At 53.0% G+C, this 20346-nt stretch overlaps 1 protein-coding gene and 1 non-coding gene across 2 annotated transcripts in view; both read left to right on the top strand.

Moving 5' to 3' along the window:
• The window catches only part of OGFOD3 (2-oxoglutarate and iron dependent oxygenase domain containing 3), a 231783-nt gene that overhangs the window by 107452 nt on the left and 103985 nt on the right, over nt 1–20346 (top strand). The window lies entirely within an intron of this gene.
• TRNAM-CAU (transfer RNA methionine (anticodon CAU)) lies at nt 18722–18793 on the top strand. Its single transcript has one exon. It is a non-coding gene; the product is annotated as a tRNA-Met (tRNA).

Consider the following 20346-nt stretch of genomic DNA (forward strand, 5'->3'; position numbering starts at 1 on the left):
ACTAAAGGTCGGGAATTCAAGACCAGCCTGGCCAACATGGTGAAACCCTGTCTCTACTAAAAATACAAAAAATTGGCCGGGCGCGGTGGCTCAAGCCTGTAATCCCAGCACTTTGGGAGGCCGAGACGGGCGGATCACGAGGTCAGGAGATCGAGACCATCCTGGCTAACATGGTGAAACCCCGTCTCTATTAAAAAATATACAAAAAACTAGCCGGGCGCGGTGGTGAGCGCCTGTAGTCCCAGCTACTCGGGAGGCTGAGGCAGGAGAATGGCGTGAACCCGGGAGGCGGAGCTTGCAGTGAGCTGAGATCCGGCCACCGCACTCCAGCCTGGGTGACAGAGCGAGACTCCGTCTCAAACAAAAACAAAAACAAAAATTAGAGCTGGGCGCGGTGACTAATGCCTATAATTCCAGCACTTTGGGAGGCTGAGGCAGGCAGATCACCTGAGTTGGGAGTTCGAGACCAGCCTGACCAACATGAAGAAACCCAGTCTCTACTAAAAATACAAAAAATTAGCCAGGCGTGGTGGCAGGTGCCTGTAGTCCCAGCTACTCGGGAGGCTGAGGCAGGAAAATGGTGTGAACCCAGGAGGCAGAGCTTGCAGTGAGCTGACATCGTGCCAGTGCACTCCAGCCTGGGAGTCAGAGCAAGACTCCGTCTCAAACAAAAACAAAAAAATTAGAGCTGGGCGCGGTGGCTCATACCTGTAATTCTAGCACTTTGGGAGGCCGAGGCAGGCAGATCACCTGAGGTTAGGAGTTCGAGACCAACCTGACCAACATAGAGAAACCCTGTCTCTACTAAAAATACAAAAAATTAGCCAGACATGGTAGTGATTACAAGTGTGCACCACTACACCTGGCTAATTTTTTTTTTTTTTTTTTTTTTTTTGCAGAGACAGGGTTTTGCAATATTGCCTATAATGGTCTTGAAGTCCTGAGCTCAGGCAATCTGTCCGCCTCAGCCTCCCCAAGGGCTGGGATTACGGGGGTGGGCCACCGTGCTCAGTCTGTAAATTTTTATTAAGACCAAAAAATTGAATTACATTGGAGATACATATTTTAATAAGTCTGGGGCTTTTCCCCCCTGACAATTCACTCATGTACCCACTGATGAAAAGTGCTTATTGCTATAATGAGGCAGAGTGTATATAAATATTATCCCTGTTATTTCATTAATGTATACATAAAAATAAATAGAACGAGAGGAAGTTTTATTACAACAACCTCACTCTGATTTTTGAACCTCTTTTGATTGCTGGTGTTACAAGGGAGCTGAAAAGTGATTGTAGAGGACACAGGACTGAGAGACATGGCGGCAAAGGTAAGTCATCTTGGTCCAACCCGGGCACTCAGTTGAGACCCCGGAAAGGGAACACCTTAGGAGTAAGGGCTTTAGGGTTAAGGGTGTGTAAACTTTACTAGTGTTAAGTTCACCAGTATAAAGAAAAAGTTAAAATATATGACATGGATAATTTATTGAATTATCTAAACACCAAACTGGAAACAGCTGAAGACAAGATTTTTCAACTCAAAGTTACATCAGTAGAAATAATCTGAATCAAAAGGCCGAGACTAAAAAAAAAGAAGGAAAATGAGAAAAAAAGAAAACAGAAATGAGTATTAGAGACCTGTGGGACAAGATCAAATGGTCAAATAAATGTAAAATTTGACTGCCAAGAAGTAGGGAGAAAGAAAATGAGCAGAGGAAATATTTAAGAAGATAATATGTAAGAAGTTTATAAATTGGTGAAAATATACCAACCCACAGATCCAAACAGCTCAGCAAACTCCTAAAAAGATACAGCCAAAGAAAAATACATGAAAGCATATCCTAGTGCAACTGCTGAAAACCAATGGTAACGAGAAAAGTCCTAAAAAGAGGCAGACTTTAAAAGGTACATTACATTCGGCCGGGCGCAGTGGCTCACGCCTATAATCCCAGCACTTTGGGAGGCCGAGGCTGGCAGATCACAAGATCAGGAGATCAAGACCATCCTGGCTACCACGGTGAAACCCCGTCTCTACTAAAAATACAAAAAAAAAAAATTAGCTGGGCGTGGTGGCGGGTCCCAGCTACTTGGGAGGCTGAGGCAGGAGAAGGGGTGAACCCAGGAGGCACAGCTTGCAGTGAGCAGAGATTGCGCCACTGCACTCCAGCCTGGGTGACAGTGTGAGACTCCGTCTCAAAAAAAAAAAAGAAAAGAAAAAATTTGGCTGAGCACAGTGGCCTTTAATCCCAGCACTTTGGGAGGCCGAGGTGGGTGGATTACCTGAGGTCAGGAGTTCGAGACCAGCTTGCCCAACATGGTGAAACTCCGTCTCTAGTAAAAATACAAAAATTAGGCAGGCGTGGTGGCGCACACCTATAATCCCAGCTATTTGGGAGGCTGAGGCAGGAGAATCACTTGAACCCGGGAGGTGGAGGTTGCAGTGAGCAGAGATTGTGCCACTGCACTCCAGTCTGGGCGACAAGAGCAAAACTCCGCCTCAAAAAAAATAAAAATTAAGGAAGTGTGGCCAGGTGCAGTGGCTCACTCCTGTAATCCCAGCCCTTTGGGAGGCTGAGGTGGGAGTATCACCTAAGCTTGGGAGTTGGAGACCAGCCTGGGCAACATAGTGAGACCCTGTCTCTATTAAACAAAAAGAAAAAAGAAAAAAATTAAGGAACGGTAATGAAAGAAATTTTCAGATCAACAAAAGCTGAAAAATATCACCAGAAGACCCAGCCTTAAAAAAAATACTGGCCGGGCGCGGTGGCTCAAGCCTGTAATCCCAGCACTTTGGGAGGCCGAGGCGGGCGGATCACAAGGTCAGGAGATCGAGACCACAGTGAAACCCCGTCTCTACTAAAAATACAAAAAATTAGCCGGGCGCGGTGGCGGGCGCCTGTAGTCCCAGCTACTCAGGAGGCTGAGGCAGGAGAATGGCGGGAACCCGGGAGGCGGAGCTTGCAGTGAGCCGAGATCGTGCCACTGCACTCCAGCCTGGGCAACAGCGTGAGACTCCGTCTCAAAAAAAAAAAAAAAAAAAAAAAAAATACTAACAGAAATTATTGTGTATTTTATTCCTTTTTTTGTTTTTTAATTTATGTTTTGTGACGGAGTCTCGCTCTTGTCACCCAGGCTGGAGTGCAATGGCGCAATCTCGACTCGCTGAAACCTCCGCCTCCCAAGTTCAAGCGATTCTCCTGCCTCAACCTCCTGAGTAACTGGGATTATAGGCACCTGCCACTGCGCCCAGCTAATTTTTGTATTTTTGGTAGAGATGGGGTTTCACCATGTTGGCCAGGATGCTCTGGATCTCTTGACCTTGTGATCCGCCCACCTTGGCCTCCTGAAGTGCTTGGATTACAGGTGTGAGCCACCGTGCCCAGCCAAAAGACGTTTTAAATAATTTATTTAGGCTAGGCACAGTGGCTCATGCCTATAATCTCGGCACTTTGGTAGGCCAAAGTGGGAGGATTGCTTGAGCCCAGGAGTTTGAGACCAGCCTGGGCAACTTAGTGAGATCCCATTTCTAAAAAAAAAAAAAAAAAAAAAAAAAGCCAGGTGTGGTGGCGTGTGCCTGTGAGGCAGGAGAATAGGATACAGAGGCAGGGAACCTAAGGCTGATTCACGCTGACTTTCTAGAACTGAATCAAAAGGAAAACGCCAACTTCCCACACCTAAATAACTAAAGGACCAGAGGCTACTCCCTTTGCAAACCCTTCCCGGCTTTCTGCATGGCAGATGGAAAATTGAAAGTCCCTCTGATTGGCCGCTTTCCGAAACAGATCAGACTGATCACAGGCTGCTACTTCATTTGCATGGAGTGTGACCAACTGGCCAGTGGAGAACCTCTAAGGACCCCAGAAGGTTCTGTAACCCTGGCCCTTGTGCTGCTGCTCGGGCGCCTCTACCCTGTGGAGTGTACTTTCATTTTCAATCAATCTCTGCTTCATTCTTGCCTTGCTTTGCTGTGCGTTTTGTCCAAGTCTTTGTTCAAAACACCAAGAACCTGGACAACTGTAGGTAACACCTGTACTCCCAGCTACTCAGGAGGCTGAGGCAGGAGGATCACTTGAGCCTGAGAGGTGGAGACTGCAGTGAACAGTGATCACACCACTGCACTCCAGGCTGGGTGACAAGGCAACACTGTCTCTAATAATAAGAAGAGGCTGGGCACGGTGGCTCACGCCTGTAATCCCAGCACTTTGGGAGGCCGAGGCAGGTGGATCACGAGGTCAGGAGATCGAGACCATCTTGGCTAACACGGTAAAACCCCATCTCTACTAAAAATACAAAAAATTAGCCGTCTGTGTTGGCAGCTGTGGTCCCAGCTACCCCAGAGGCTGAGGCGGGAGGATCTTGAACCTGGGAGGCGGAGGTTGCAGTGAGCCGAGATGGTGCCACTGCACTCCAGCCTGGGCGACAGAGTGAGACTCTGTCTCAAAATAAATAATAATAATCATAATAATCATAATAATAAATAAGTTAAGTAAAATAAAAAATAGGCTGAGCGTGGTGGTTCATGCCTGTAATCCCAGCACTTTGGAAGGCCAAGGCGGGCAGATCACTTGAGGTTAGGAGTTTGAGACCAGCCTGGCCAACATGGCGAAACCCGGTCTCTATTAAAAACAAAAATTAGCCGACGTGGTGGTTGGCACCTGTAATCCCAGCTATTTGGGATAATCGCGTGAACCTGAGAGTGAGAGTCTCTCTCTCCAAAAAAAAAAGAAAAGAAAAAAAAAAAGAAGAAATGAATGAAAGGGGCAAACAGTCCTGGCTGTGGTCATGGCCACGCGGTGTGGTGTGGGCACAAAGGACACCACTGATCGATGGTCTATGTCCCAAGAAAGGTCAGTGGTGGGCTTTGGGTAAGGTTTGCCTGTCCCCACCAAAACTCATGTTAAAATTTGATCCTGGCCGGGCGCGGTGGCTCAAGCCTGTAATCCCAGCACTTTGGGAGGCCGAGACGGGCGGATCACGAGGTCAGGAGATCAAGACCATCCTGGCTAACATGGTGAAACCCCGTCTCTACTAAAAAAATACAAAAAATTAGCCGGGCGAGGTGGCGGGTGCCTGTAGTCCCAGCTACTCCGGAGGCTGAGGCAGGAGAATGGCGTAAACCCGGGAGGCGGAGCTTGCAGTGAGCTGAGATCTGGCCACTGCACTCCAGCCCGGGCTACAGAGCAAGACTCCGTCTCAAAAAAAAAAAAAAAAAAAATTTGATCCCCAGGGCGGGTGCGGTGGCTCACGCCTGTAATCCCAGCACTTTGGGAGGCCGAGGAGGGCGGATCACAAGGTCAGATATCGAGACCATCCTGGCTAACACAATGAAACCCCGTCTCTACTGAAAATACAAAAAATTAGGCAGGCATGATAGTGGGTGCCTGTAGTCCCAGCTACTCGGGAGGCTGAGTCAGGAGAATGGCGTGAACCCGGGAGGCGGAGATTGCAGTGAGCCGAGATGGCGCCACTGCACTCCAGCCTGGGTGACAGAACGAAACTCCATCTCAAATAAATAAATAAATAAATAAAATTTGATCCCCAAACTCATGTTAAAATTTGATCTTCCAAAGTGCTGGGAGGATTGCTTAACCCAGGAGTTGAAGACCAAACAGGGCAACATAGGGAGACCCCATCTCTACAAAAAAACAGAAAAAAAAAATGATCCCCAGTGTGGTGGTGCTGGGAGGTGGGATCTATCGGTGTTTGTTTAAGTCATGGGGGTGGATCCATCATGATGGTTTGGTGCCATTCTTTTTTCTTTTTTTTGAGATGGAGTCTTACTCTGTCGCCCAGGCTGGAGTGCAGTGGTGCGATCTCAGCTCACTGCATCCTCCATCTCTTGGGTTCGAGCGATTCTCCTGCCTCAGCCTCCCTGGGATGCGCCAGGGATGCGCCACCACACCTGGCTAATTTTTTTTGTATTTTTAGTAGAGATGGGGTTTTGCCGTGTTGGCCAGGCTGGTCTTGAACTCCTGACCTCAGGTGATCCACCTGCCTCCACCTCCCAAAGTGCTGTGATTACAGGCGTGAGCCACTGCGCCCGGCTTGGTGCCATTCTTACGGTGGTGAGTGAGTTCTCAGTCTCGAGAGCCTGGATTAGTTCTCCCAGGAGCGGCTCAGTTCCTGGGAGGATGGGTTGTTACAAGGATAGGATACCCCTGAGGTCCCTTCTCCTTCAGTGTGGCCACTTCCGCTTCGACCACTCTTACCATGTTGCGATGCAGCACGAAAGCCTTCGCCAGAGGCCGGGCGCGGTGGTTCACGCTGTGATCATGGCACTTTGGGAGGCTGAGGCGGGTGGATCACCTGAGGTCAGGAGTTTGAGACCAGCCTGGCCAACATGGCAAAACCCCATCTCTACTAAAAATACAAAAATTAGCTGGGCGTGGTGGCGGGCACCTGTAATCCCAGCTACTCGGGAGGCCGAGGCAGAAGAATCGCTTGAACCCGGGAGGCGGAGGTTGCAGTGAGCCGAGATTGCGCCACTGCACTCCAGCCTGGGTGGTGACAGAGCAAGACCCCGTCTCAAAAAAAAAAGCCCTCACCAGAAACCATGACCATGCCCTTGAACTTCCCAGCCTGCAGAACCATGAGCTACATCAACCTATTTTCTTTATAAACTACCCAGTCTCTAGTATTGTTATAGCAACACAAAATGAACTAAGTCAGCCATCCATCTCAAAAAAAAAAAAAAAATTAAAAAGTTAAAAATTGGTAAATGTTTTATTTTTTTATTTTTATTTTTTTTTTTTTTTTTGAGACGGAGTCTTGCTCTGTCACCCAGGCTGGAGTGCAGTGGCCGGATCTCAGCTCACTGCAAGCTCCGCCTCCCGGGTTTATGCCGTTCTCCTGCCTCAGCCTCCCGAGTAGCTGGGACTACAGGCGCCCGCCACCTCGCCCGGCTAGTTTTTTTTGTATTTTTTAGTAGAGATGGGGTTTCACCGTGTTAGCCGGGATCGTCTCTCGATCTCCTGGCCTCGTGATCCGCCCGTCTCGGCCTCCCAAAGTGCTGGGATTACAGGCTTGAGCCACCGCGCCCGGCCTGTTTTATTTTTATGTATTTATTTATTTATATGAGATGGAGCTTTGCTCTTCTCGCCCTAGCTGGAGTGCAAGAACATGACCGTGGCTCACTGCAATCTCCGCCTCCTGGGATCGAGCGACTCTCCTGCCTCAGCCTCCGATTACAGGCGCTGCCACCACCCCAGTTAATTTCTTTTTTTGTATTTTTAGTAGAGATGGGGTTTTACCACATTGGCCAGGCTGCTGTCAAACTCCTGAGCTGAAGTGATCCTCCTGCCTTGGCCTCCCAACGTGCTGGGATTATAGGCATGAGCCACCGTGACTGGCCAGTGAAATCTTTTAAATCTCACCAGATTTCAGGAACAAGTGAGATTTATAGATTAACAGAGGAATAATACACACACACACAAACACACACACACATATATATATATTTTTGAGACACAGTCTCGCTCCGTCGCCCAGGCTGGAGTGCAGTGGCGCGATCTTGGCTCACTGCAAGCTCTGCCTCCCAGGTTCACACCATTCCCCTGCCTCAGCCTCCTGAGTAGCTGGGACTACAGGCGCCCGCCACCACACCCGGCTAATTTTTTGTATTTTTAGTAGAGATGGGGTTTCACCGTGTTAGCCAGGATGGTATCCATCTCCTGACCTTGTGATCCGCCCGCCTCGGCCTCCCAAAGTGCTGGGATTACATGCGTGAGCCACTCTGCCCAGCCGAATAATACATATATTTCTAATAGAATCTCATTTTAAACAAATGAGAGCTTCAGCGATAACTCTTATAATACCTATTTTTAAAAGAATATACTAAGACAATGTTGTTTGTTTTTATTATTTGTAGAGATGGGTTCTCAGTGTGTTGCACAGGCTACACTTGAACTCCTGGGCTCAAGTGATCTGCTTGCCTCAGCCTTCCAAAGTGCTGGGATTACAGGCGTTAGCCACCTTGCCTGGTCAAGAAAATGTTTAAATTTACTGATATTATCTGGATCTGAAAGGAACTATGGTTCTGAGGCCCCCTGCACCTGAACTTCTCCGCAGACCTTCGGGAGCTCCTGGACCTGGAGAGCCTGTTCGTAACGTATGCCCTCCAGGGGACCAGAAGGAGGCTGACCCCAGTGTCCCAATTGTAGCTGTGTCCTGGGAGGCACCAGACGAACTCCAGTCATATTCAGGTTACACCGACTGACCTTCTAAGTGAATGCACCGTGTCTGAAGAGCCTCCTCGGGACGTGCCCTGGAGTGCAGGCAGCCCCAGCAGGAGCTCCGCTGCAACCTCTGTGTTCTGAGCCACGTGCATCTGAGTGTGAGAAGAGCCTCAAGGACAGCCTGGGAGGGGAACTGAAGCTTCAAGGGGGCACAAGGCTCGGGGCCTCCCTCACAGCGCCGGGCATCCCCTGGTGATCATGTACAGAGTTCTCTACCTGCCTCAGTCTGATGGTCCAGGCTGCCCTTCTGAATTTCTGTGCTGAAACTGGTGCTCTCCAAGGCTCACACGGAAAAGCAGATCCACATGCAGCGCATGGACAGTCGGACAGACTCCAGCTTGACAGCAAAGGCTGTTTTTAAACGGAGCGGCCCGTGTCACCTCAGCTCGGGGCCTCTGCTCCCCAGAATCTGCACCCCCGGGTGCTCCCGCGGATGCTTCACGTTTGTGGTGGCGTCCCTGTTCCTCCCACCTCCTAGGCTCCAAAGCTCAGGGCTGCCGCATACTCATTTGCTCATCCAGGACACTTCCCTCCTCCATTCTCACACTGGACACTGGGCCAGATTCCAGGGCCCACTTGAGCAGAGGGGCATGGACCCCACCTTCATGAGGCCAGGATGGAAGCAGCTGTGACTTGGGTCATCATTACCGAGGACCTGCACCCAAATGCCTCACACCCTGCCAGCCCCATTCCTCAGGCCCTCTGCCCACCTGTGCGCCCCAGCTTATGGCCCTGCCCACCAGTGTGCGAGACCTGCCCCCACGGCCCCTCCGTCCGCCGCCCGACCACCTGCTACTGCACAGTGAGGGCTGCTGCTTCTCCTGAGTGGCTGCCATGCCTAGCATCACCTCTACAGCTCAGAGTCTGGGACAGCCATTCACTTACACACACCTTCTCCCCAACAGACTCTGAGCCCTGAGGGGGGCTTGGGATCCAGGTCAGCACTTGTCAGATGCAGAATCAGGCTGGAGAAATTTCACAAAAAAGTAATGTTCCAAGCAGTTACTGACTCATGCAAAAACCTATTCCGAGATTCTGTGAAGCACAGAGAATCAAATGAAAATCCCTCTGCCGCGTGTGGTGGCTCACGCCTGTAATCCCAGCACTTTGAGAGGCCAAGGCGGAGGATCACTTCAGTCCAGGAGTTTGAGACCAGCCTGGCCAACAAAGCAAGACGCTGTCTTTTTTTTTTTTTTGAGACGGAGTCTCCCTCTGTTGCCCAGGCTGGAGTGCAGTGGCACGATCTCTGCTCACTGCAAGCTCTGCCTCTCGGGTTCACGCCAGTCTCCTGCCTCAGCCTCCTGACTGTAGCTGGGACTACAGGCGCCCGCCACCACGCCCAGCTAAATCTTCTTTTTTTGTATTTTTAGTAGAGACGAGGATTCACCGTGTTGGCCAGCATGGTCTTGATCTCCTGACCTCGTGATCTACCCACCTCAGCCTCCCAAAGTGCTGGGATTACAGGCATGAGCCATCACCCCGGCCAGACACTGTCTTTACCAAAAAAATTTGTTTTAAATTAGCCAAGCATGGTGGCATGTGCCTGTAGTCTCAGCTACCTGGGAGGCTGAGGGAGGAGCTCACTTGAGCCCAGGAGTTTGAGGCTGCAGTGAGCTGAGATCATACCACTGCAGCCTGGCCTGGGTGACAAAATGAGACCCTGTCTCTAAAAAAAAAAGAAAAACAAAGAAACCAAACAGTTCCAGACATGCCTGCATACACGGGCCAAGTGCACACACATTTCCCGGTTCCGTCCCCCGAGATGCTGACAAACAATGACACTCCAGCAGCAACGTGCACACCCAGTGCCCAGATGTTGGTTCCTAACACCATTCTTCACCAGAATCGCCAGTGCTCCTTGGACAAATGTTAAAAAACTGCCAAACCTTTCTAAAGTGACTGCCCCATTCTATACCCCGCCAGCCATGTAGCAGGGTCCCACTTGCTCTTCCCAACGCTTGGCATGACCACACTTTTTTTTTTTTTGAGACGAAGTTTCGCTCTTGTTGCCCAGGCTGGAGGGCAGTGGTGCGATCTCGGCTCACTGTAACCTCTGCCTCCTGAGTTCAAGCAATTCTCCCGCCTCAACCTCCCAAGTAGCTGGGATTACAGGCGCCCACCACCACGCCCAGCTAATTTTTGTATTTTATTGATTTATTTATTTTATTTGTATTTATTTTTGAGACGGAGTCTTGCTCTGCCGCCCAGGCTGGAGTGCAGTGGCGCGATCTCTGCTCACTGCAAGCTCCACCCCCAGGTTCATAGCATTCTCCTGCCTCAGTCTACCAAGTAGCTGGGATTACAGGCACCCATTACCACACCTGGCTAATTTTTGTATTTTTAGTAGAGGCGGGGTTTCACCATGTTGCCAGACTGGTCTCGATCTCCTGACCTCACATGATCCGTCTGCCTTGGCCTCCCAAAGTGCTGGGATTACAGGGGTGAGCCACTGCGCCTGACAATTTTTGTATTTTTAGTAGAGACGAGGTTTCACCATGTTGTCCACGCACGTCTTGAACTCCTGACCTCAAGTGATCCACCTGCCTCGGCCTCCCAAAGTGCTGGGATTCCAGGGGTGAGCCACCATGCCCAACAATTTTTGTATTTTTGGTAGAGACGAGGTTTCATGTTGTCCAGGCAGGTCTCGAACTCCTGACCTCAAGAGATGCACCTGCCTCGGCCTCCCAAAGTGCTGGGATTCCAGGGGTGAGCCACCGCGCCCGGCCATGCCCACCCTTTCCTTTCATCACAGTCACTCCAGTGGGTACGTGGTAGCATTTCACTGTGGTGTTAACTTGCATTTCCATAATGACTAATGATGCTGAGTATCTTTTTTTTCTTTCTTTTTTGGGAACAGGGTCTACTCTGTCACCCAGGCTGGAGTGTACTAGTGGTACAATCTCAGCTTACTGCAGCCTCAACCTCCCAGGTTCAAGGAATCCTCCCACCTCAGCCTCCCAAGTAGCTGGGACTACAGCTGTGCACCATCACACTCAGCTAATCTTTGTATTTTTTGTACAGATGCAGTTTTGCCATGCTGCCCAGTCTGGTCTCAAACTCCTGACCTGAAGTGATCCGCCAGCCTTGGCCTCCCAAAGTCCTGGGGTTGCAGGCGAGAGCTGCGGCGCCCAGCCTGTGCATCTTTTCATGCGTTGACTAGCCATGATCACGGCAAAGGTTTTTTAGTCGCTGCTATCTACACAATCAGAGAATGTGAGTGTCCGGGCTAGGGGGACCTGGTAGAGGGAAGAAAGCTGGAGACTGAGAGTCAAAGTCTTTGCCTCCACTGGGGGTGGAGGTGGAGGGTGGGGAGGCAGGACCTGGGGCCCAGGTCTCCAGTGGCTGTTGCCGACACTGTGCAATCAAGTCTACACCTCTTGCTCCTGCGACAAGTGACTCCACACCTCCACAACCATAATTTTAGAAACATTTTTTGGCCAGGTGCAGTGGCTCATGCCTGTAATCCTAGCACTTTGGGAGGCCGAGGGTGGATCACTTGAGGTCAGGAGTTCAAGACCAGCCTGGCCAACACGGTGAAACCTCGTCTCTGTTAAAAATACAAAAATTAGCCGGGGGTGGTGGTGGGCACCTGTAATCCCAGCTACTCAGAGACTGAGGCAGGAGAATTGCTTGAACCTGGGAGGTGGAAGTTGCAGTGAGCCGAGATCACACCACTGCACTCCAGCTTGGGTGACAGAGTAAGACTCCCTCTCAAAACAAAAAAAAAAGAAAAAAAAAATTTTTTTTTTTTTTTTTTGGCTAGGCATGGTGGCTCATGCCTGTAGTCCCAGCTACTCACCAGGCTGAGGTGGGAGGATCCCTGGAGTCCAGGAGTTTGAGTTCACCTGGTTAAAGAGGCTGGGAAGATCTGAGGCCCAGCCGTACGGCCCCAGGTAGGGCAGTGTCCACTCTGCCTCCTAGAGAAGCACTGGAGGAGGCATGGGGGGTGTGCTGGGCTCTGCAGTCCCTTCAACCCAGCTATGCTATGGCCAGCTGCCAGGTGCTCACCTGGCCAGAAGTTGACCCATGGGGCTCCTGACCCCTAGCCCCAGGCAAGAAGAGCACACAATGCTCGGGGAGATTGAGCTTTCAAATACTTCCCAGCACCCAGTCTGGAACATTCTCCAAACATCAGACCCCCACAGCGTGTGCAGAGAACCTGCCCTTGAATGCTGGTCAGGAAGGGAAATCCCTCCTGAAATCCCTCCTGGAGGGCAGATCCTATGGAGCTGGCCCCCGCCCCGCAGTTGACATTTCGCTACACTGAGCCATTTCTTGGAATGCCCGTGCTTGCAGGGCACACGCCTGTGGCAGCACCAACCGTGAGCCCTGGAGTGTGAAGTCACATCAAGGCTTTGCACATCTGAAACATACGCAATTGTCCTGACAAATTCTGGAAGTTCCAGAAGAAGTAACACTCAAATTGCTAATAACACAGCAAAAGTAGCTGAAGAGATGTGTGTTCTCGGGACAGAACCCTTCACACACTTGCTAGTCAGTACGTGGGGTGTATTGTTACTTTGTTTATTTACTGACTGAGTCTCTGTCTGTCGCCCAGGCTGGAGTGCAGGGACATGATCTCTGCTCACTGCAACCTCCGCTTCCTGGGTTCAAGCGATTCTCCTGCCTCAGCCTTTGGAGCAGCTGGGACTACAGGCGCTTGCCACCACGGCTGGCTACTTTTTTGCATTTTTAGTAGAGATGGGATTTCACCGTGTTAGCCAGGATGGTCTCCCTCTCGTGACCTCATGATCTGCTCACCTCAGCCTCCCAAAGTGCTGGGATTACAGGTGTGAGCCACTGCGTCCAGCCAGTGTATTGTTATTTTATCACACAATTGTGGAGCTCAAGACAAAGTATTGTATCACAACAGAAATTAAAAACACTAATGGTCGGCCGGGCGCGGTGGCTCAAGCCTGTAATCCCAGCACTTTGGGAGGCCGAGACAGGCGGATCACGAGGTCAGAAGATCAAGACCATCCTGGCTGACACTGTGAAACCCCGTCTCTACTAAAAACTACAAAAAACTAGCCGGGCGAGGTGGCAGGCGCCTGTAGTCCCAGCTACTCGGGAGGCTGAGGCAGGAGAATGGCGTGAACCCGGGAGGCGGAGCTTGCAGTGAGCTGAGATCCGGCCACTGCACTCCAGCCTGGGTGGCAGAGCGAGACTCCGTCTCAAAAAAAAAAAAAAAAAAAAAAACCACTAATGGTCAAAACCATGAAGGAAAAGAATCGTCGTCACTAAAAACATATGGAGAATGAAAATGACAATGCAGACATGATGAGAGGACGCACCAAACAGAAAGCAAAGATGCAGAAGGAAGCTGAAGGTCACAGACAGGAAAACCACAGATGGTCCAGTCAGCAGGACACACACTGGGCTGGCCGCAGACACACCCACGAATTTGTTGATTTCAGTACCAGGCTGTCTCATTCCACCTGTTAGGATGAGCAGTAATTCCACCCAACACTTTTTAGTGAAAGATATATTGTTCAAGATTCCAATCCCCTAACTTCTTTTTTTTTTCCGAGACGGAGTCTCGCTCTGTCGCCCAGGCTGGAGTGCAGTGGCGCGATCTCAGCTCACTGCAAGCTCTGACTCCCGGGTTTACCCCATTCTCCTGCCTCAGACTCCCGAGTAGCTGGGACTACAGGCGCCCACCACCTCGCCCGGCTAGTTTTTTGTATTTTTTAGTAGAGACGGGGTTTCACCATGTTAGCCAGGATGGTCTCGATCTCCTGACCTTGTGATCCACCCGTCTCGGCCTCCCGAAGTGCCGGGGTTACAGGCTTGAGCCACCGCTCTGGCCCGCAACTTCTTAACTAAAACACATCAGACAAAACAGATGCTTCTCGAAACGTTTTGAAACAATTTTTTTTTTTTTTTTTTTTTTTTGAGACAGTCTCGCTCTGTCGCCCAGGCTGGAGTGCAATGGCACCATCTTGGCTCACTGAAGCCTCTGCCTCCCAGGTTCAAGCGATTATCCTGTCTCAGCCTCCCGAGTAGCTGGGATTACAGGTGCCCACCACCACGCCACGCTAATTTTTTGTATTTTAGTAGAGACGGGGTTTCACCATGTTGTCCAGGCTGGTCTTGAACTCCTGAGCTCAGGCAATCCGTCCGCACAGGCCTCCCAAAGTGCTAGGATTACAGGCAGGAGCCACCACTCCCGGCCAAAATAAGTTTTTTTAAACAGAAAAACTGCTACCTGATGTTGGTTAGTCTTTCCTAAGACTAAACATTGCCTATGTTGGTTGGTTGTATAGGTTTTTAAATCAGACCGACATTACCCACATCAGGTAGTCTTTCACATCAATGAATTTTTTTTTTTTTTTTTTTTTTTTGAGGCGGAGTCTTCACTCTGTCTCCCAGGCTGGAGTGCAGTGGCACCATCTCGGCTCACTGCAAGCTCCGCCTCCCAGGTTCGCGCCATTCTCCTGCCTCAGCCTCCCGAGTAGGTGGGACTACAGGCGCCCGCCACCGCGCCCGGCTAATTTTTTGTATTTTAGTAGAGACGGGGTTTCACCGTGTTAGCCAGGATGGTCTCGATCTCCTGACCTCGTGATCCGCCCGCCTCGGCCTCCCAAAGTGCAGGGATTACAGGCGTGAGCCACCGCGCCCAGCCAGAATTTTTTTTTTTTTTTGAGACATTCCCACTGTCACTCAGGTTGGAGTGCAGTGGCATGATCTTGGCTCACTGTAACCTCCGCCTCCCAGGTTTAAATGGTTCTCCTGCCTCAGCCTCCCCATAGCTGGGATTACAGGAGCACACCACCAAGCCCGGCTAATTTTTGTATTTTTAGTAGAGACACGGTTTCACCATGTTGGCCAGGATAGTCTCGATCTCTTGACCTTGTGATCCACCCACCTGGGCCTCCCAAAGTGCTGGGATTACAGGCGTGGGCCGCCGCGCCCGGCCCTATCGGTGAGTATCTTGAGAACCCCGGAAAATCACAAAGGCTCCGCAGAGCACACGAAGCATGTGTTGACTTGGGTCACACAGAAATCACATAAAAACACACGAGGCCTCTTCTTGACGGACAGGCAAAAGGAACAGAACGTACGTGGTGTCATTAGTGGAGAGGAGTGAATGGTCAACATGGAAGTCGGCCTGCGTGTCTCCTGCAATCACAACGATGGAAAGCGGGTGTTAAGCCGCTCTGGGCCGGGCGGGGGGACTCACACCCGCACTCCCAGCGCGCAGGAGGCCGAGGCGGGAGGATCCACCGAGCTCAGGAGTTCGAGACCAGCATGCGCAAGTGTGACCCCCCCCCCCAATCCTCTACCAAAAACGACGAAACACGCCACGGGGAAGACGCGCGGAACTCCGGGCCAGTCCCTGCGCGGGGCCCTCGAAAGGCCTGAAATCCTTCCCCGCACACGGGAGAGGCTCGGCCCGATCGGACCGCAACCCTCGAAGTGTCCGGGGCGCTACCCGCAGAATACACGGTGAACAGGAGCTTTTCTAAACGCCTCGCGGTAACAAGCACGTTTTCATCCACCGGGGAACGGAGACAAGGTCCTTTCTATCCTCTCCTCAGAGCGGTGCCTCCAACCATCGCCGCGACAAGCGGCAGGGCCTGCAGCCCGCACCGTCGGGCGGCACCGCGTTCGTTCCAGGCGGCACTGGGGAGTTCTCCGAGCGCGGGGGTGTGGGCGCCGCCCGTTCCCCGCCGACCGCATGCGAATACCCCGCGTCTCCCTGGGTTTCCTAAGGACAGGCGCGGGCTGCTCGGTGCTCGGACCCGGCCCCAGCGTCCCGAGCCTGTCCCGAGCGCCGAGGGAGGGTGGCGGGGGCCGGGGTGCGAGGGAGGTCGGCGGGGGTCGGGGGTCGGGGGTGAGAGACCCGCGGGCTCGGGGTGACAGGGAGGCCTCCCGCCCCGCCGCGCTGTGGACACCCGCGCCTCCTGCTGCGCATGCTCGGACCGGACGCCCCCGTGAGGGCCTGGGCTGCGCGCGAAGGTGTCGCCGAGCACCTGACAGGCCTCCCACGTGACCACCCACGTGACCCCCCCCGCGTGGCCTCCCACGGGACCTCCCACGTGACCCCCACGTGACCGCCGGCGGCTCCCGCTGAGGGACAAGAGCCGTCCAGGAGCGGGACCCTCGCCTCCGCCTTCAGAGGCGCCAGCTCTGTCCGCAAACCCGGGGGGAGTCGGGTGGGGGCCTGAGGCGGCGCCTGCGACGCCGCAGCTTCGTAGTCGGACTTCCGCGCCGGGGATCGGGACGAGTAAACGCTTCCGGCGCGCGCGGCTGACGCTGACCTGACGCTCGGGCATCCGGGGTAGAAGCCGCGGGCGCATCTGCCAGGGGCGTGGGAAAGACGCTGGTGCCGACCTCGCCTCTAAGGCTGTGTGAGGAGGACGCCCGACGCCCCTCTTTGGGACCTGCGGAGGGCGAGCAGCTGAGAGGAAAATCGGTTTCCCACCTGCACGGGCCCATCGCCTGTTGCTGCCACCGTGGGCGGGCGGGCGGGCGGGCGGGCATCGTGCAGGGGCAGCGACAGTGGGTTCCTGCGGGGACGCAGATCCGACCAGGTCCAGCCTCAGGGTCTGTTCCAGCCTGGCTCCTGCGCCTTCCACAGGAGGAGGGTGAGAGAGGCCACCTGTCACCAGGGGCGGGCTGCCCCACCCCACTGGTATTGCGATGTGTGCTTGGTCGCCAAAACATTTTAGCAGGAGCCCTTGCCCGGGCAGGCTTGAACGAAGAAAGAAGCCTGGGCGTGCCCTCCTTCCGTGTCCTCATGACCATTTTGGTCCGATGCCGTAAAACAAGCATCACTAAGGGGGCTGGAGAGAGTCTGGCCCGCATCTTTAGATTGCCTGGTACACCCAGAAGAGTGGGGACCATCTCTTCTCAAATTCTGGGCCTGTTCCAAGAAGTGCATCCTACACACCTCATCAGCAAGCTTTTGACACCAACCCTCCAATCTGGTTTTGAGCCTAGCAGCTTGGCCCAGCCCGGGACAGTCCTGAACTTCCCTGTCTTCTCCCAGTCGACACCTTTTCACCTCTGTTACTGTATCCGTGTGCTTGGGTTTGTAAGACTCACACAACACCCATTAGACTGCGGAGGTGCAGGTTTGCAGTACAGGCCTGTGGGTGCAGCACAGGGAGCCTCACCCCATCGGCAGCCCCCAGTCTGGAGGTTCTGAGCCCAGGGCTGCACCCTGTGCCCTGCCGGGTGCCAGCAGCATCACAGAGTTCCCTGGCTGCAGCCTCCCCTCTCTCCGGTGCTCTTGGCAACGCGTAGGGCCACAGCTGCTTCCTGTAGTGCTTTGGGATGTGTGCTCTAGGCCCACCTCCGCCTTTCTTACCCCAGGCCGTCTGGAAGGCAGCGGGCAAGACAGCTACGGGCTGCAGCCAATGGGAGGCACTGGCAAGGAGACTGGAGGGTGGAGCAGAGGCTTGGGTATTCCTCAGCTCTTTCTCTGCCTGGCCGAGGGTCGATGGCTCCTCTCAGGAGAGCCATGCCTCCTGTTTGGTGGCCCATCCCATTAGCTCCAGCTCTCACAGGGTCCAGGCTGCTGGGCTCAGGCCTCCGTGCTGACCGTGGCTCGTGTCAAGATGCTCCTCACAGACAGTTCATTGGACTAGCTGCACCTGTCTCCTTTCAGTGTCCCGGCTCATACTTTCAGTTGGATTCCAGGAGTTTCAGGTTTTTGTTTTGTTTTGTTTTGTTTTGTTTTGTTTGAGACTGGGGTCTGGCTCTGTCGCCCAGGCTGGAGCGCAGTGGCACGATCTCTGCTCTCTGCTTCCTGGGCTCAAGCGATCCTCCCACCTCAGCCTCCTCAGTAGCTGGGACTACAGGCGCTCGCTGCCAACCCCTGGCCATGTTTTCTTTTTGTATTTTTTGTAGAGGCCGGGGTCTCCCTGTGTTGCCCAGGCTGGTCTCAAACTCCTGAGCTCAAGTGATCCTCCTGCCTCAGCCTCCCAGAGTGCTGGGATTACAGCGTGAGCCACTGTGCCCGGCCAACAGTTTTTAATTTAATTTTATTTTATTTTCTTATTTTTTGAGACAGAGTTTCATTCTTGTCGCCCAGGCTGGAGTGCAATGGCATGATCTCAGCTCACCACAACCTCCACTTCCTGGGTTCAAGCAATTCTGCCTCAGCCTCCCGAGTAGCTGGGATTACAGGTGAGCGCCACCACACGCAGCTAATTTTGTATTTTTAGTAGAGATGGGGTTTCTCCATGTTGGTCAGGCTGGTCTCAAACTCCCGACCTCAGGTGATCTGCCTACCTTGGCCTCCTGAAGTGCTGGGATTACAGGTGTGAGCCCCCAAGCCCGGCCTCCAGCCAATGTTTTAACAGCAGAAAAGGACATGAATTCAGAGAGTTTTATCTATAAGAAGTTGAGAGAAGAGGAGTAGGCTGAGCATGTGCCTTGCCCAGTCAGTCCTTGGTTGGCCCCTGTTGGCCAGTAGAGGTCGCCGCCTGCAGGGAGATGACTCGTGTGGTCATGATCTGACTCACGCTCCCCCTCACAGTCAGCAGAGTGGCGCAGCGGAAGCGTGCTGGGCCCATAACCCAGAGGTCGATGGATCGAAACCATCCTCTGCTACGGACTTGTTTTCCTTCCTGACTGGGCAGCCTGTGGGCCCCTTTCTAATTCCTCCCCAGGCCCCAGTAAACATCCCTGGTTGTGTCAAGGCGCGGAGGATGGGCAGCGGCAGCAATCCGAGTTCAAATCTCGATGTGAACCCACCTTGCCTCACAGCCTAGTCCCGGGAAGGATGAGGATGGCAGTAGTGGGCTTATTGCCCTCTGCACTCCCTGGCTTGGGCAAGAACCCTCCCTGAGAGCGGGGGAGGGGTTTTGTACTCCTCAGTCCTCTTCTCTGTGTGTCCACCTGGCCCGGGACCCCCCCATCAGTACCTGCTCGTGGCTTAGAGAACAGGGTCTGGGCACAGTACATGCATCCTTTGTCTGCAGCGTTTTTGAGGCTTTGAAACCTCCCTGGCCACACTTAGATCTGCTCCTCCACGTGGCCAAAGGTGCCTGCAGAGGCTGGCACCCTTCTCCCTGTCCGGCTGCCAGGGAGCCTCCTGCCATCAACCAACTCACCAGGGACCCCTCCTGAACCCAGCAAGTGTTCTCCTGCCAAAAGGGTCTGGCTGGATCCCCATCCTCTCTTCCCTTCCTTTCCTGAGGGTGTGGGCTTAGGGGTTCCTGCCTTTTCTTTCCCTTTTAATGTTCTTTCTTTCTGTCTTTCTCTCTCTCTCGTTTTGGCTAGAAGATCAAGGCCAGGTGCAGTGGCTCACACCTGTAACCACAGCACTTTGGGAGGCTGAGGCAGGCGGATCGCTTGAGGTCAGGAGTTGGAGACCAGCCTGGGCAACATGGTGAAACCCTGTCTCCACAAAAAATACAAAAATTAGCCGGGCATGGTGGTATGCGCCTGTGGTCCCAGCTACCTGGGAGGTGGGAGGGTCTCTTGAGCCTGGTAGGTCGAAGCTGCAGTGAGCTGAGATTGCACCACCGCACTCCAGCCTGGGTGACAGAATGAGACCCTGTCTCAGAAAAAAAAAAAAAAAAAAAAAAAGCGGGGGGGGGGGCTGGGGCTGGGATGTTATGGCCCTCTGGGTTGGCATTCCCGCTCCACTGACATCAGAAGCTGGAGGTGAGAACCTTGCTCCAACAGGAGAGAAATGCAGCCGCAGTACTCCCCGTACATCCCACCACCAGGCCCCGGCATCCCACGTGGACACAGTACCCATGAGGATGGCACTGACATCCCAAAGTGCCCGTGCTGCTGCCTGGCTGTCTGTGTCCAGACTGGCTCAGGGACAGACTCCTCAGGTACCAGAGCCCAGGACAGTTGCAAACACTGTGCTCTGGGCCTGGAGTGGGGAAGGACTGCCGGCTGCTACATGGTCTTTCCATGACAGGGCAAAAAGGAGGGGGGAAATTGCAGGACAGACACCCTGATGGTGGCTAAAGCCGAAGACAGAGGAACAGGAGGATTCTGCCAAGATCGATGTGAGAGGAAGGCTTAGGGGCATCAGAGAGGAGGCGAAGTGTTGGCAGTGGTTAGCAGCCACTGCTCCCGCTCCAGTCCCTCCTCCCAATTCCACTGCCACTCGTCCACACTCACCATGCAGATGCCGTGTCTGT

Source organism: Macaca thibetana, chromosome 16 (assembly GCF_024542745.1).
Source record: "Macaca thibetana thibetana isolate TM-01 chromosome 16, ASM2454274v1, whole genome shotgun sequence".
In the NCBI taxonomy this organism is placed as follows: Eukaryota; Metazoa; Chordata; class Mammalia; order Primates; family Cercopithecidae; genus Macaca; species Macaca thibetana.